The sequence below is a fragment of the Astatotilapia calliptera genome, chromosome 5 (assembly GCF_964374335.1).
Source record: "Astatotilapia calliptera chromosome 5, fAstCal68.1, whole genome shotgun sequence".
NCBI classification, from domain to species: Eukaryota; Metazoa; Chordata; class Actinopteri; order Cichliformes; family Cichlidae; genus Astatotilapia; species Astatotilapia calliptera.
The window spans coordinates 26,138,602-26,151,445 of record NC_137426.1 but is presented as its reverse complement, the minus strand read 5'-3'; the positions used below and the strand labels follow the sequence as shown (position 1 = coordinate 26,151,445).

At 40.6% G+C, this 12,844-nt stretch overlaps 1 long non-coding RNA gene across 1 annotated transcript; it reads left to right on the top strand.

Moving 5' to 3' along the window:
* The first annotated feature begins 9,683 nt into the window (after nt 1–9,683).
* On the top strand, nt 9,684–10,010 carry LOC145428790 (uncharacterized). The gene is made up of 2 exons (XR_013909112.1): nt 9,684–9,792; nt 9,874–10,010. It is a non-coding gene; the product is annotated as an uncharacterized LOC145428790 (long non-coding RNA).
* Nucleotides 10,011–12,844: the final 2,834 nt, after the last annotated feature.

Below are 12,844 nucleotides of genomic sequence, written 5' to 3'. Positions count from 1 at the left end.
TGTTCACTCTAAATAATACAATTTTCTGCACTGCAGTGTTTGAAGATTATTTTTATGTCATGTGGAACTAAATGCATATTGGGATTATTGCTAGGTTAATTAACAGCAGCAAAAAACACATGCTGCCCAAGTATTCTAGCTAAAAAAAAAAAAACAATCTCAACTTGCTGCAGTAGTTTCAACTAATTTGCACTGTAAAGGTCATTTATGAATACAAATTAAATCAAATCCAAACTAACTTCTTTGACAAACTCTCATTTTGATGTGTTCTCTGAGCAGCTAAGCAGGAAACAGCTCATTTCAGTCGTGCAGGTTTTTGAAGCAGGATCCACGAATTATGTTTTTTCTCATATTTGTTGGAAGTTTTTGAATTAAATACATTTATTTATGTTACCTGGCTCATCTGCCACCAATCAAGTAAATACCTGATTTAAGCATACCTGAGCTAAGCCGTGTGAAGAGAATAATGAACCCAGTTTCATCAGTCAGAATAACTCCAATAAACTCCAAAAGAAGCTATCTTGCTGTTCCTAGCACATTGTTTCCTAACTCATACACCTGCTCATCAGAAGTTACACAAGGTGTATCTTTTCACCAGCAAGGCTCAGCTTGTTTTCCTCTCCGCTGCCTTTGTGTTTGTTCATCCATCCGAAAAATTGTCCGTATTATCAAAGCCTCGGTTGTTGTGCATGTTAACAACCCTATCAAAGAATTCCTCTAATCAAAGAAGGATTATGATTAAATTATGCCATGCATATAACATGAATATATAATTTTAATCAACAAAAGGTGATGCAAGACGATTACCATTATACTTTCCCAGCCCAAAATACCATTGTTTAGAATCTGCATCTTCTTATTCTGGTTTCATTAACCTCAAAATGTCATAGACTGGTGACTTGCTCGGATATTCCTTCCTCCAACAAATGATTGTTGAAAAAATAATATATAGGTTATTTTACAGCACAGCCAGACATTATTATTCCACACTGATGACAGAAGATCTTGGCAGAAAAGGAACAAATGTTGGTTACGTTACTCATAGTCATTTCAAATTTACACCTCTCAAGCTACAGTAAGTGAAGGACTAACTACAGCAAATTACAGTCAAAAACACAAGACAATGCTGTCTCCTCCGCCGCAGGTGCAAATAGTGCCGCTAGGTTTGAATTTTTATTGAAAAAGGATTTAATGACCTAGAAGGATTCCTTCCTTCTCTAAAAATTAACATGCCATTGCAAAATAAATTTACCAATAGTTTCATCATGCCAACCATGTGCCAACTCAAAACCATTTCCAAAACTGCAAATCCAGATGCAGACTATTTCTTTGCCCTTTGTTGGGTGACTGCTGTGAAATGTAAAGCATCAGCTAGATATTTTGTTTGCATTAATAGCACCTTAGAACAGCTTAGTTAATCACATCTGCAAGGATGACAAAATGGTCCAAAACATATTTTTGTGTAGGTTCTCAGTCATCCAGGTCATGGGTGTCTTGACAAAAAGTCAAATGGACTTCCAACTTAGCCAGCTGAGACTCTGTGCATCACCACCAGAAATACTCCCTGTGGTGAAGGACTCAGAAGCTGGAATCTCTTCCAGATAAGGATCCATAAGTGCCTGGTTGATCGGCACAGCCCATCTGAAAGTGTTAAGCAGAATACTTTTATTAGCATCGAGCCAGGTGTAGAGGTTGAAGTTACTACTGCAGATCCATATATGACACAATAAAGAAACAAATAGTTAAAAAGAAGACAGCTTCACTTCTTTATCCAGTTCTTCATCAGCCTTTGTCAGTTCCAAATTCAAATAGTGGAAAGTCCCTGGTATTTAACCCGTATTGGGAGTTTCTCTTTAGGAGGTGGTCCTGAGGGTTGTTGACCTGTCATTGATAGAGCAGAGGTCCCCAACCCCCGGGCCCTGGACCGGTACTGGTCTGTGAGTTGTTTGGTACAACAGTTCAGGCTCAGGTGTGAAATATATGGTTTTCAATGTTTTTATCATTTTTTATTGTTATTTTTATATCATTTATATTGTTAACTCGGTTTCCCTGCGTCTTTTCCCGTGTTATGAATAAATCTTCCTTTTTTTAGGTACCTGTACTGGTTTTATTTTGTTGTATTTATCCACGACACCTTAAAGGTGAAAATATTGTCGGACATAAATGGTCCGTGGCGCAAAAAAAGTTTGGGACTGCTGTTGTAGAGAACTGGTTCCCAGCAGTCCAGTTCCTTGGAATTGTTAGTCTGCCTGCCTATCAATCCAGCTTATAGGTTCTATTTGCACTACAATCAGCTGATTTAAGTTCGTGTGTCGGAGCAGAAAATTGTGGCACAGTCTACAGCGTGGATATGGACATAACTTTTATTTCAGTTGCAGAAAAGGACAAGAGCACGATGGTTAAATTCAAAATGCATCCAGGAGAGAAAGAACCATATTATCCTGCTAACACATCTTCAACTCTTTACAAGCATCTGCTCAGGCAGCATGCTAACGCTAAGCTAGCCAAGAATGCAGAGTGATGTTAAAGCTGAATGCAGAACTCAGGCCGACAGCCAGACCCTGAACTTCAACAGGTAACACAAGCAGTGGTGAGCAGTCAGGCTCACTGTGGCGATCGCTTTGATGTTTCTTTGTGCTGGTTTTCATCTTTGGATTTGTGTTCATACCTAAATATTAAGATACAGAGTGGATGTGTGTCCTCAGATAGGATTTGTGTTGGTGTGTGGGACTGTTGCCTCAGGTTTATATTGTTAAATGGTAATTAAGAGACAAATACTCATTCACCCAATCAAATACTCTCACAAATCTTAAACATGCTTTTTCTTGGTCTTCCGTTAACACGACTTTCTTGCCATCACAGTTAATTGTGGCACTTAGATGCCAGTAAGTAAAAATATAAGAGACAAAGCTATACAATTCACTTTTTCTTTTCTGTCTTATCCAACATAGCTCGGCACTCTCTTAACCTTTCTGGTTATGTGTCTCCCTTTCAAACTAGTCCTCATACAACTGTGAGGCTCATTCACTCTGTCATGGCTTAGTGTTTTTGGTCTCTTAGCTCACATCTGTTAAAAAATTAAACTCTTCTATTATATAACACTGAAATGTAACGGGGCGCTGCAGAACAGCACACACTCTACGGTGGAGAGTGAGTAATGACGGCACTTACCCACTTTCGACAACCTCCTTTCTGTCACTCTCTCTCTCGCACACTGTACACTGATAAACATACAACACAGAAAGTGCACTCTCTCTGGCTCTCTCTCTCGCACACACACACACTCACACACACACACACACACACACACACACACACACACACACACAATAGACCGATAGATATAGAGAGAGAACGTGGAGCCCTATTGTAGATGATTTGTTTGACATTTTAAAGTACAGTACCTTTCCACAACTGCTGTTATTTTACTCAACACAATAAACTGCACTTAAATATCAATACCATTTTAGCCAGGATAACCAAATTTGACTTCATATTTGTGACAGCGGCATTTTACCAGCTTTTCAGATAGATCGTCTCTATTTATTGTTTTTTTCTTTCCATATGAAATAAAGTCTCAAATAGACATCATTCTTCAACTCGGAGTGGCTAAATGTTCCTTATCGCAGCACAGCAACCCAAGTATTAAGGGAATTACTGAAACAACATGTGACTTTTGCACATTTAAAGACCACACAGGCTTAGTTTGTAATTCTGTAGTCCCAAGTGGCAGCAAGAGATAACACTTTGAATTTCTGGCAAAAAAAATGTTTGAATAGCTTCATTACTGGAAATGATGTAATATGTTATTGTTATAAATGCAGAACTAAATTCCCTATTTTTTGGAGTGTGATAAGGCTAGCAATGCAAAAATCCCCATGACAGCATTTGTAAGTCCAGCTATCTGTAAACTGATTGCTTAAACATGTTAAGAGAAGCTTGTGTATGCTGCTGGGAAGTTTGGGCTATTCATTGTCCTTGAAAAGACCACCAGCAAGGATTTGGGAAGGAAGCAGGCTTAGAATGACATCAGTGTAACATCTTCAAATCAGCTATCTTCAAATCACAAACAGCTAGGTGGCAAAACGTATAACTTGATAGCAAATACCCTAGACATGCAACAGTTAAATAAAAAACAAAAGGACTGTAGCTGCTTCGCCTGTTCTTTAATAACACTGTACATTTTTGGGAATTGAGTTTACAGGATTAGTAAGGACGAAGTGAGGGCAGATATGAAGAGGATGAAGAGTAGAAAAGTGGTTTGTTGGGACCCGTGGAGGTCGGAGGTGATATCCAGTGACATCTCTTCTCCATAATCAAGACTATCCTTACTAATGTGCTAAAGGAGTTTAAAACTCCACTGCTAAATCGAACATTTAGACCAAAATGATCAGTGAGTAAAAATGTTTCTCTTACATTGATAAATTCACAGAAGCTCATGTACTTGCTAAAGATGTTTGTTTCCACAAACGTGCTGATGGTAACTGATGTCAGAGCAGTGAAAGCAGAGCCAGAGTCTACCACGTAAATCTCCCATCAGTCTCCAGGTCAAAGAGCGTCTCTGGACCAACTAACTGGACACAGTCACACCAATGAAACTGAGACCCATCCATCCAGATGTTCCACTGTGGCGACCGCCAAAGGGAGCAGCTGGAAGAAGAAGAAGAAGAAGAAGAAGAAGAAGAAGAAGAAGAAGAAGGAGAAACCTCGAAGATCCGAGGAGACCAGTTATCCTACTTTTGAAAGCAAATAATTTTCCTTTATTCATGTAGGACAGCTTGTATGTTTTATTTTTTGTTTCATAATGCATATTTTGTTCCAAAACTGATTTGTTAAGCATTAACTGCACCTTTATATGTACTAATTATATATGCACTAAACCCTCCTTGCCATGACCACGGCAGTTACATAAGAGATGCTCTTGACTTATGCACTGATAACAAGGTTGCTAGCTCGTCTCCCAGAGGATGCAGCCTGATGAGCATTACGACCACAGGACAGCTTTCCACCTTGCCTCAATGCCTTGTTTTTTTCTTTAGCACTGCAAAAATTTAGCTTGCATTTGTATATAAATGTTAGCGATTTCCACTATAGAATTATTTCTGTATTTAATGAGAATTCAAAGATTTTTCTGGAGTCTCCTCATCATTTATTTATGCTTTACACTTTCTCACTGAGCACCATCATTCTTGAATTGTTTAGCCCAAAAAGTCTTTTCACACACTGATGAATCGATCACTATAAAACTCTTGCTCTCTGCTCTTTTTACACCTATATTTATGTCACAGGTGTCCCAATAACCTATTTTCCTGCCCTACCCATTTTAAATTGCTATTATATTTCAGCTCATCCATGCCTTTGTAACTTCGAGACTGGATTACTGCAATTCACTCTATTTTGGTCTCCACTCTGCCCTCCTTCATAGATTACAGACAGTCCAAAATGCTGCTGCACGCATTCTAACCAAAACTAGGAAGTTTGCCCACATTACCCCCTCCTAGCTGATTTGCACTGGTTGCCTGTGAAATACCGTATCCAATTTAAAATTCTGCTGTTTACTTTTAAAATCACTAACAACATAGCACCGAGCTATCTTAAGGAACTCCTAAGCTCATATGTTCCTGCTAGGGCTTTAAGATCATCCTCACAGTTACTGTTGGTGCAGCCTAGATCTCGGCTGAAGTCTAGAGGTGATCGAGCGTTTGCCCTGACTGCACCAGAGTTGTGGAACAACCTTCCGATTGGCATCCGGGCGTCTGACTCTATTCAATCTTTTAAATCACGGCTTAAAGCGTATTTGTTTAATCTTGCTTTTTCTACCGGTTAAATGCTGGCCTTGTTTGCAGTGATTTATTCTATTAATTTTCCTATCATGCTTTTATTTGCGCTGTGCATGTCATATCGCCATTGTGTTTTGATGGCATAGTTATATTGTGCTATAGTTATGTGCTATAGTTATACTTTTTTTTATTGGTGGCTTTTTCCTGTGAACATAATTTTACACTTTTATTTTTTGTTTTTATGACTTTGATTATACTTGTGTTAATTTGTTTTATGTTAAGCACTTTGGCATGCCGTTGGTTTTTAAATGTGCTCTATAAATAAAGATTGTTGTTGTTGTTGTTGTTATATTTGGAGCTTTATGAAAGCAATAACATTCCTCAGTTTCAGTGAGTAAAATTTCACTTAAATTCAGGGTTTAGATGGTTTGTATTCTGTTTTTATGTACATGTCATAACATTTTTAGAAACACAGTTTTATAATTTATTTAATGATTTATCTAAATCACATTCATTAAATTGGATTTTAGACATTCCCAAAAATCCTTAACGTCAATAAAGTTAATGTCAAAATATAAACAATGCTCATGTTGCTTAACTCTATTTTGGATGGATCCTCAACTCAGCTGCAGCCCCAATTACCGAGTTAGATTAATAAACTGGGTGTGTTTTCATTTGGAGTGTCGTGCCCAGAGCAGCTTTAATGTGCTCTGAGACAAGCCCGTTGCAGATTGGAGGCTCTTTCAGCACACACTCGTGGCAGATGAGTCCTAATGCACAGGAAGTGGATGTGCAGCTGTGTGGCATGCAGGACAGAGGAGGAGGAGGATAGAAGGACGACAGCGGGAGGATAAAGGGAGGGAAAGCAGGTGGGGCGGTCAGGGTGGAGGAGGAGACATCTGCCAGGAGGGCTGGCTTGGCTTGACATTGGAGGGAATAGAAGGAAGAAAGAAAGTCTCTCAGGCATTCCTCTCTACCCATTTATCAGTCTCTGCCTTTTCCTCTCCACCGTTTTCACACTGCATCTGGACTCACTCTGTCCTTTTTTTCCTTTTCATCACCAGTGTTGGATTTCTCACATGGCGTCACTTTCGTCTTCCTGACCAAGCTCTATATGTCCTCTGGTCTTTCATCCTTTTCTCTCGATCCTTTCATTGCTCTCTATCTCTCATTGGCACCTTTCTTTTCCACTTCTGCCTCTTTGTGTGTGCTTTTTAACCATTTTCACATGGCTTCATCTCTTCATAGGGAAAGCTTGCCGTCACATTGGTGCCAGCGGTGTCTAGATTGTGCCGCCCTACCAAGCGAGTGGGTGTCAAACGCAGACATCGGCACAGCTTGCCAAGGATATGGCATCACACTGAAGCCAGTGGCTGCAAAGAAACATGAATATATGTCTGCAGCCACCCACTCGTGTAAGACCTGATACCTTTGATTTACTTTGAACTGAAGCCTAGCTCCATTTCAAATAAAATATAATGTGAAGTCCTTATTTTTTTTGCCACAGTTTTAATGCTGGAGATGGTCAGATTCGAACTGTCCAGATAAATCAGTTGATACCCTTGCTACCTATAAACTGTATAGTAACATCAAGTCAAGGTAGATTTATTTATGTATGTATTTATTTATTGAGTGGCTGCATGCGGCAGCTTTTCATATATACAGTTTTAAAAGCCCTAATTTAAATACTGTGTTATGTTTGACCCACCAACATCATATTTAAATGCTTTTGTCATTTTATGTTTTTCACATTTTATTAGCTTTCATTATCAGGTAACTGTTAAAAAAGCATAAGCATGAACTGTGCACTGATCTTAATTTTTTTTCTTAAAGCTCAGTAAAAAGTGAACAATGACACAAAACAAACATCTAAACTAAACCTACTAAAAGCAACTTTCATTTATATTCATCAGAGGTCTATAACATTTTTGCTCATGAATAGCTTAACGATAAATATGTTAAACAGGCTATTAACGCGTAACTCTGTGCAGTCCTGTGAAAAACTAAGTAAACCATCACTGCATCTGTGGGTATTAAGAGGCAGCCAGGTGCAGTGAATCAAATGCACTTGATTAACTGATCATCAGCAAGTGTGAGCACCTCTATAAAAACATAAGCTTTGGCATTTGGCTGGTCTGGAGCATTTAGGTGTGCGTTAATCTGCCCACGTCTCAGTAAATATACCCCAAGGTCAGATTGGGCAATGCTCAGAGAAACTCCAAAAAACCCAAGGGCTTTGCAGGCCTCGGTTAGTGCATTAAATGTTAGAGTTCACAAATTAGAATGAACTAGAAAAGCTGAATAAGTGTAGCTTGAAAGGTTTGCCAACAGAATGCCTCTTCGCTCTGAAAAGAAGATGGCAGCACAGCTTAGGTTTGCAAAGTTGCATCTAAACAAACCAAACAGTCGAAAATGATCTGTCCAACAGTAAAATTTGGCTAGAGCCTAGTCATGTAATAATACAATGACCACAAGCAAAGTAGCAAATCTACAAGAGAACGGCTGAAAGAGAAAAGAGTCAAGGTGGTGTAATGATTCGTCATTTCAGTCAGGACCTCAACCTGACTAAAATGCTTTGGCAGAACCTAAAGAGAGCTGCACACAAACCTTAAAATGAAGCAAGACAAGTGGGTCAGCAACAATGTGAGAGACATACAGACTACAGTGCATGATAAGTTACTGCAATGACATAATTTTTAAAACGCACATTTGGATATTGGTATAGGTTAAAAAAAAACTCTCTCTAAATCACTGTTGAAATTCCTTCCACCTGCTATAAATTCAGTCTAACTACAGAAACCAGATTCTGTGCACAGAAAAGAGCTGCAAACTTTTCAGAGCCACCTTTCAGGCCTACAGGCAGTGAGTTTTTGATAGTTGAAAGGCAGATTTCAGTGGAATATTCCTTTAAGTGAACTCTGCTTGCTCTTCTCAGCCTCCACCTGCGTGCAGCGTTGCTGTGCACAGAGACAGTGTTTTATTCATAGCTCGGTTTTTGATTCTAATTTGAGCCTTTTGGTGGAAAGCAACCATAGAGCTCGCACAGAAACAGGACTACAGCAGAAAACACTTCAGGTAACTCAAAGTCAGAAATGCATACATCAGTTCCCATATTAGCAGGCAACATTCAGAAGATCTTTGAAACAGTTAACAGAGAAACAAGTGTTAAATCTTAGTGTTGAGGTTCAGCACTGGTGTGACAACAAAGGAAGAAATGAGGGGTAAAGAAAAGAAAAGAGAGAATGTGTCAGAGCCACGAGAGATAAAAGATCTGCCAATGCGACTGACAAGTGAGAGGTGAGAGATTTAAGACATTAGATGGATGAGAAAGAGCTGGGAGGAACGTACGCACAGACATACAAAAGCACATTATGAAAAATGCTTTAAAAAAACAGACAAAAGGAATGATGCAACAAGGACAAAAGAACTGGAAGAGGCAGGTAGAACTGATTCACACTTTGTGATCTCTTTAGTAAAAAAAAGTGTGTTTTGAAATGCTGAGGCCGAAATATTTCACCGTCTTTTAAGTTGTAACAGAGGTCAGCACAGAGTCAGTTGTTCTTTGGAAAGGGCAAATAACATGCTGCAAGTAAATTTGGAACCAATAAATCAGAAATGGCAAAAAACATTTTTATGAAGCATCAACATCATCCTAGCTGATCCTAGCCTGGTGTTGTACGTGGAAAAAAAAAGATGCTTTATTCATTAATTGTCATGGTCCGCGGCCCGGCGTCTGAGGTGCTGATGGGATGCCCACTCCCGTGGGCGTGGCCGCTGACTCCACACCTGCATCCCATCCCAGGCGATCACCAGGTGGACCATTTAATCCTGCCCAGCCTGCTGCTCCACGCCAGTCCGTAATCGTCCTTCAGCGATCACTGCTCGGCGTGTTTTGAGTCACCAGCCTGTCCAGAATTTGGATCACGATCAACCCCAGCCGCCTCGCCCTTTCTGGAGCTTCTCCCCACGGACCCTCACCCCTCCCTCCGGTTCCCTTGGCCCCGCTATCATCGTAAGACGCGTATACTACCTCCCCTCGTATGCTGCCGGTTTACCCGCACCCCAATAATCCTTTTTTCTTTTTCTGTTTCAGCCTCCCACGGTCCCGCTCTCGGCGTTTCCTGCGCGATTCTTCTCCCGGTCCCTCGGTTTCTCTGGTTCCGTGCGTTTTCTCCCTTCTACTCTCCCGGGACACTCTCAGTTATAATAAAGTTTATTTTTTCTCTCGTACCGCTGTGTGTGTGTTCTGCTCCTGGGTCCAGCTTGTGTGTTGAACTTCGGTTCTTGACATTAATAAAATAGAGGTAATTTGAAACCTACTACCTACTTGCAGAACTGTTATTGTAACCGTCTCAAACAGACTCATAATGACAATGATTAGAACTGAGACCCAAACGCAGACAAAACACGCACAAGCTGCACCCTGCCTTGATCATGACTGCTCTGGTCTCGGTGGTAGCACCCCCGAGATCAGCAGTGCAACAGCAGGGTGGCGACTGGCCCGGGCCGTTGTGATGACCCTGCTCTGACAGAGTGTCAATACAAAGCAATTTACAAGCGCATGAAAAATCGACCCTCGATAACAGGCAATTTCTCTGCTCCGTTGCCTCAAGAGGCATGACCTGCCTCACGAAAGTGGGCAAGGAGGAGGTGGGAAGGCGAAGAAGAGGAGGTGATCTTGGTCCAGTGGATGTGATTACAGCGCACTGTGCTCTAAGGAGGGATGGGCGGGGGTTGAAAAAGTGGAGCAGTAATGGGGCAGGGAGGTGACCCGGGGCAAGTGATTGTAATAGTGATGTGTGGAGTGGGGAAAAAGATTGTGACGAGTGTGATGGTTGGATTGCAGAAAATAAATCAGGGAGGAGGAAGCCTGAAAGCTCTGAAATATGCAGAGCTGACAATGACACGCAGAGAAGAAGAAATTATTATCCAAGCGACAGAAAAGCAGGGACACAGCCGCTTGACAAAGCAAGGTAGTTTGTGGAGAAGGAGGGATGGGCCGAGGTGTTGCTGTTGTTGATGAAATGCGGATTGTGTTGTGTGTATTTGTGCACGCGTGTGTGTTCTGGAGGCCACAGGTGAGGACAAAGATAATGACCTCATTCCTCTTCTCTTTTGCCGAGACACTTTTTTTCCACAACAGTCTATTCATCAAAGCCTCTATCCGTCTCTCCATCCCTCCTCCCTCCCTTCTTTCTTCTAATTTTGCTCCCTCTCTGTTGAAAAGCCAGAGGTCACACCTTCATCCAAACAGACAGGAACACACACACAGAAAAGGAACTGCTTATCACAAACGCACAGACATGGAGGCAGATGTCATGGTTTTGTTTTTTTTGTTTTGTTTTTATAAAACAACACTTCAGAACGACATCATCTGAGTCATGATCAAAAACTGCCAATGTGCCATAAAATGGGAAGAGAGGTGCTGTAAAATTAACCACAGTCATCATAAATAAATGTTCTGGATGAACAATCATGACTTTTTAAACATTCTTCAACAAAAATGCTTGTGAGAGGTTTCTTCTTATAAAAAAGGGGGCTGTTATGCATGCTTTTATCTATTTAAGTTTTATTTTGTGCTACTAAAATTTTACAGCTACTAATGTGACTGTGTTAAAGGGTGAGGAGTTAGTGGCAGTGATGGTGTTTGGTTGAGGGTGAAAGGTGGGATACACTGTGGTGGTCACCAGTTTGCAAGGGTAACAAAAGATTTATGTTTTTATGTGAAATCTATGCTGTAGCTACATCGTAACTACAAACCCCTCTAAACCTGTACCAGGCAACCTGCACCGTAACCTGATGTGCACCTCCCTAGAAATGTAACCATCTAACACATCGACGCAGCCCACAACTATTGTGACTGGCCTGTTCAGTACCGTAAATTCCTCTTGGATATTTCCAGGAACTTTTTACAGTAGGAAAAAGAACTAGCATTTTATTTATTTATATTATATGGCACCTCATATACAGCTGGAAACACCTGGACATGACTATGATTATTAACCCATAATCCAGCACACACAGTGTTGGGGAGTAACGGAATACATGTACCGCCGTTACGTATTTAAAATACAAAATATGAGTAACTGTATTCCGTTACAGTTACTGTTTAAAAAGGTGGTATTTAGAATACAGTTACTTTGTTGAAATGAATGGATTACACGGCGGTATTTTCCTGTTTCATATGTGAGGTTATGCTCTCTCTATTTTTGGTTTCCACACCGGTGGAAACCCAAACAAAACACGCATTAAGAGGCTCTAATGCCTGTGTCTCAATCTCGCAGCCCATGTCACCTCTACTTGCGGCCCGCATAATGACATGAAGAAATATTTTAAAAAATTATTCACAAAAATGATTTAATATGAAGGCAACAGGCAGCGTGTTACAGGCATAGGCCTAAAGAATGTAGCCCCATGAGCAGTGTAGTCCGTGCTGCAGGGAGAATGGACTGCCATACCCGTTATGTGTCTGTGAGCGAGTGAGGAAGAAAAAGGAGAGTCGAAAAGTACGAGTTGTCACTGAGCAGAAACGGGAGATGGAAGCATGTAAATATAATAATAACCACTGCAGACAACAGTGCCTGACGAGCCCAGTTGTAAATAAGCTATTAAGACTCGACTGTACACCGTGTTGGTGTTTTCCTCCGAAACAATAAGTTCCGTTGGAGCAGCCTTTCAACGCCTCTCTGTGTCTCTCGCTAGCAAAGTTGACCCAGACAACAAAGTAAAGCTATTTTTCAGCTACGAGCCCGACAAGGTGTTCTGACAAACCATCCTACTTTGGCAAAACGTCCTACCGTAAGTAGTTTATTCACATTTCTGCTGTCACAGAGTAATTCCAGCACAAATTTAAGTCTGTATGACAGTTTGCCACTTAACTTTGCCCATCAGAGTATGCTTGTAGCTCATATTCATAAAGCCAGGACGGTTTGCCACTTCATTTTATCCATGAAGTATGCTTGTAGGTAACATTCACAAAGGTAGCATGGCTTGGCAATTCATTTTACCCGTCACAGTATGTTTCTAGCTCTTATTAACAAAAATAGGATGATTGGCCACTAAAT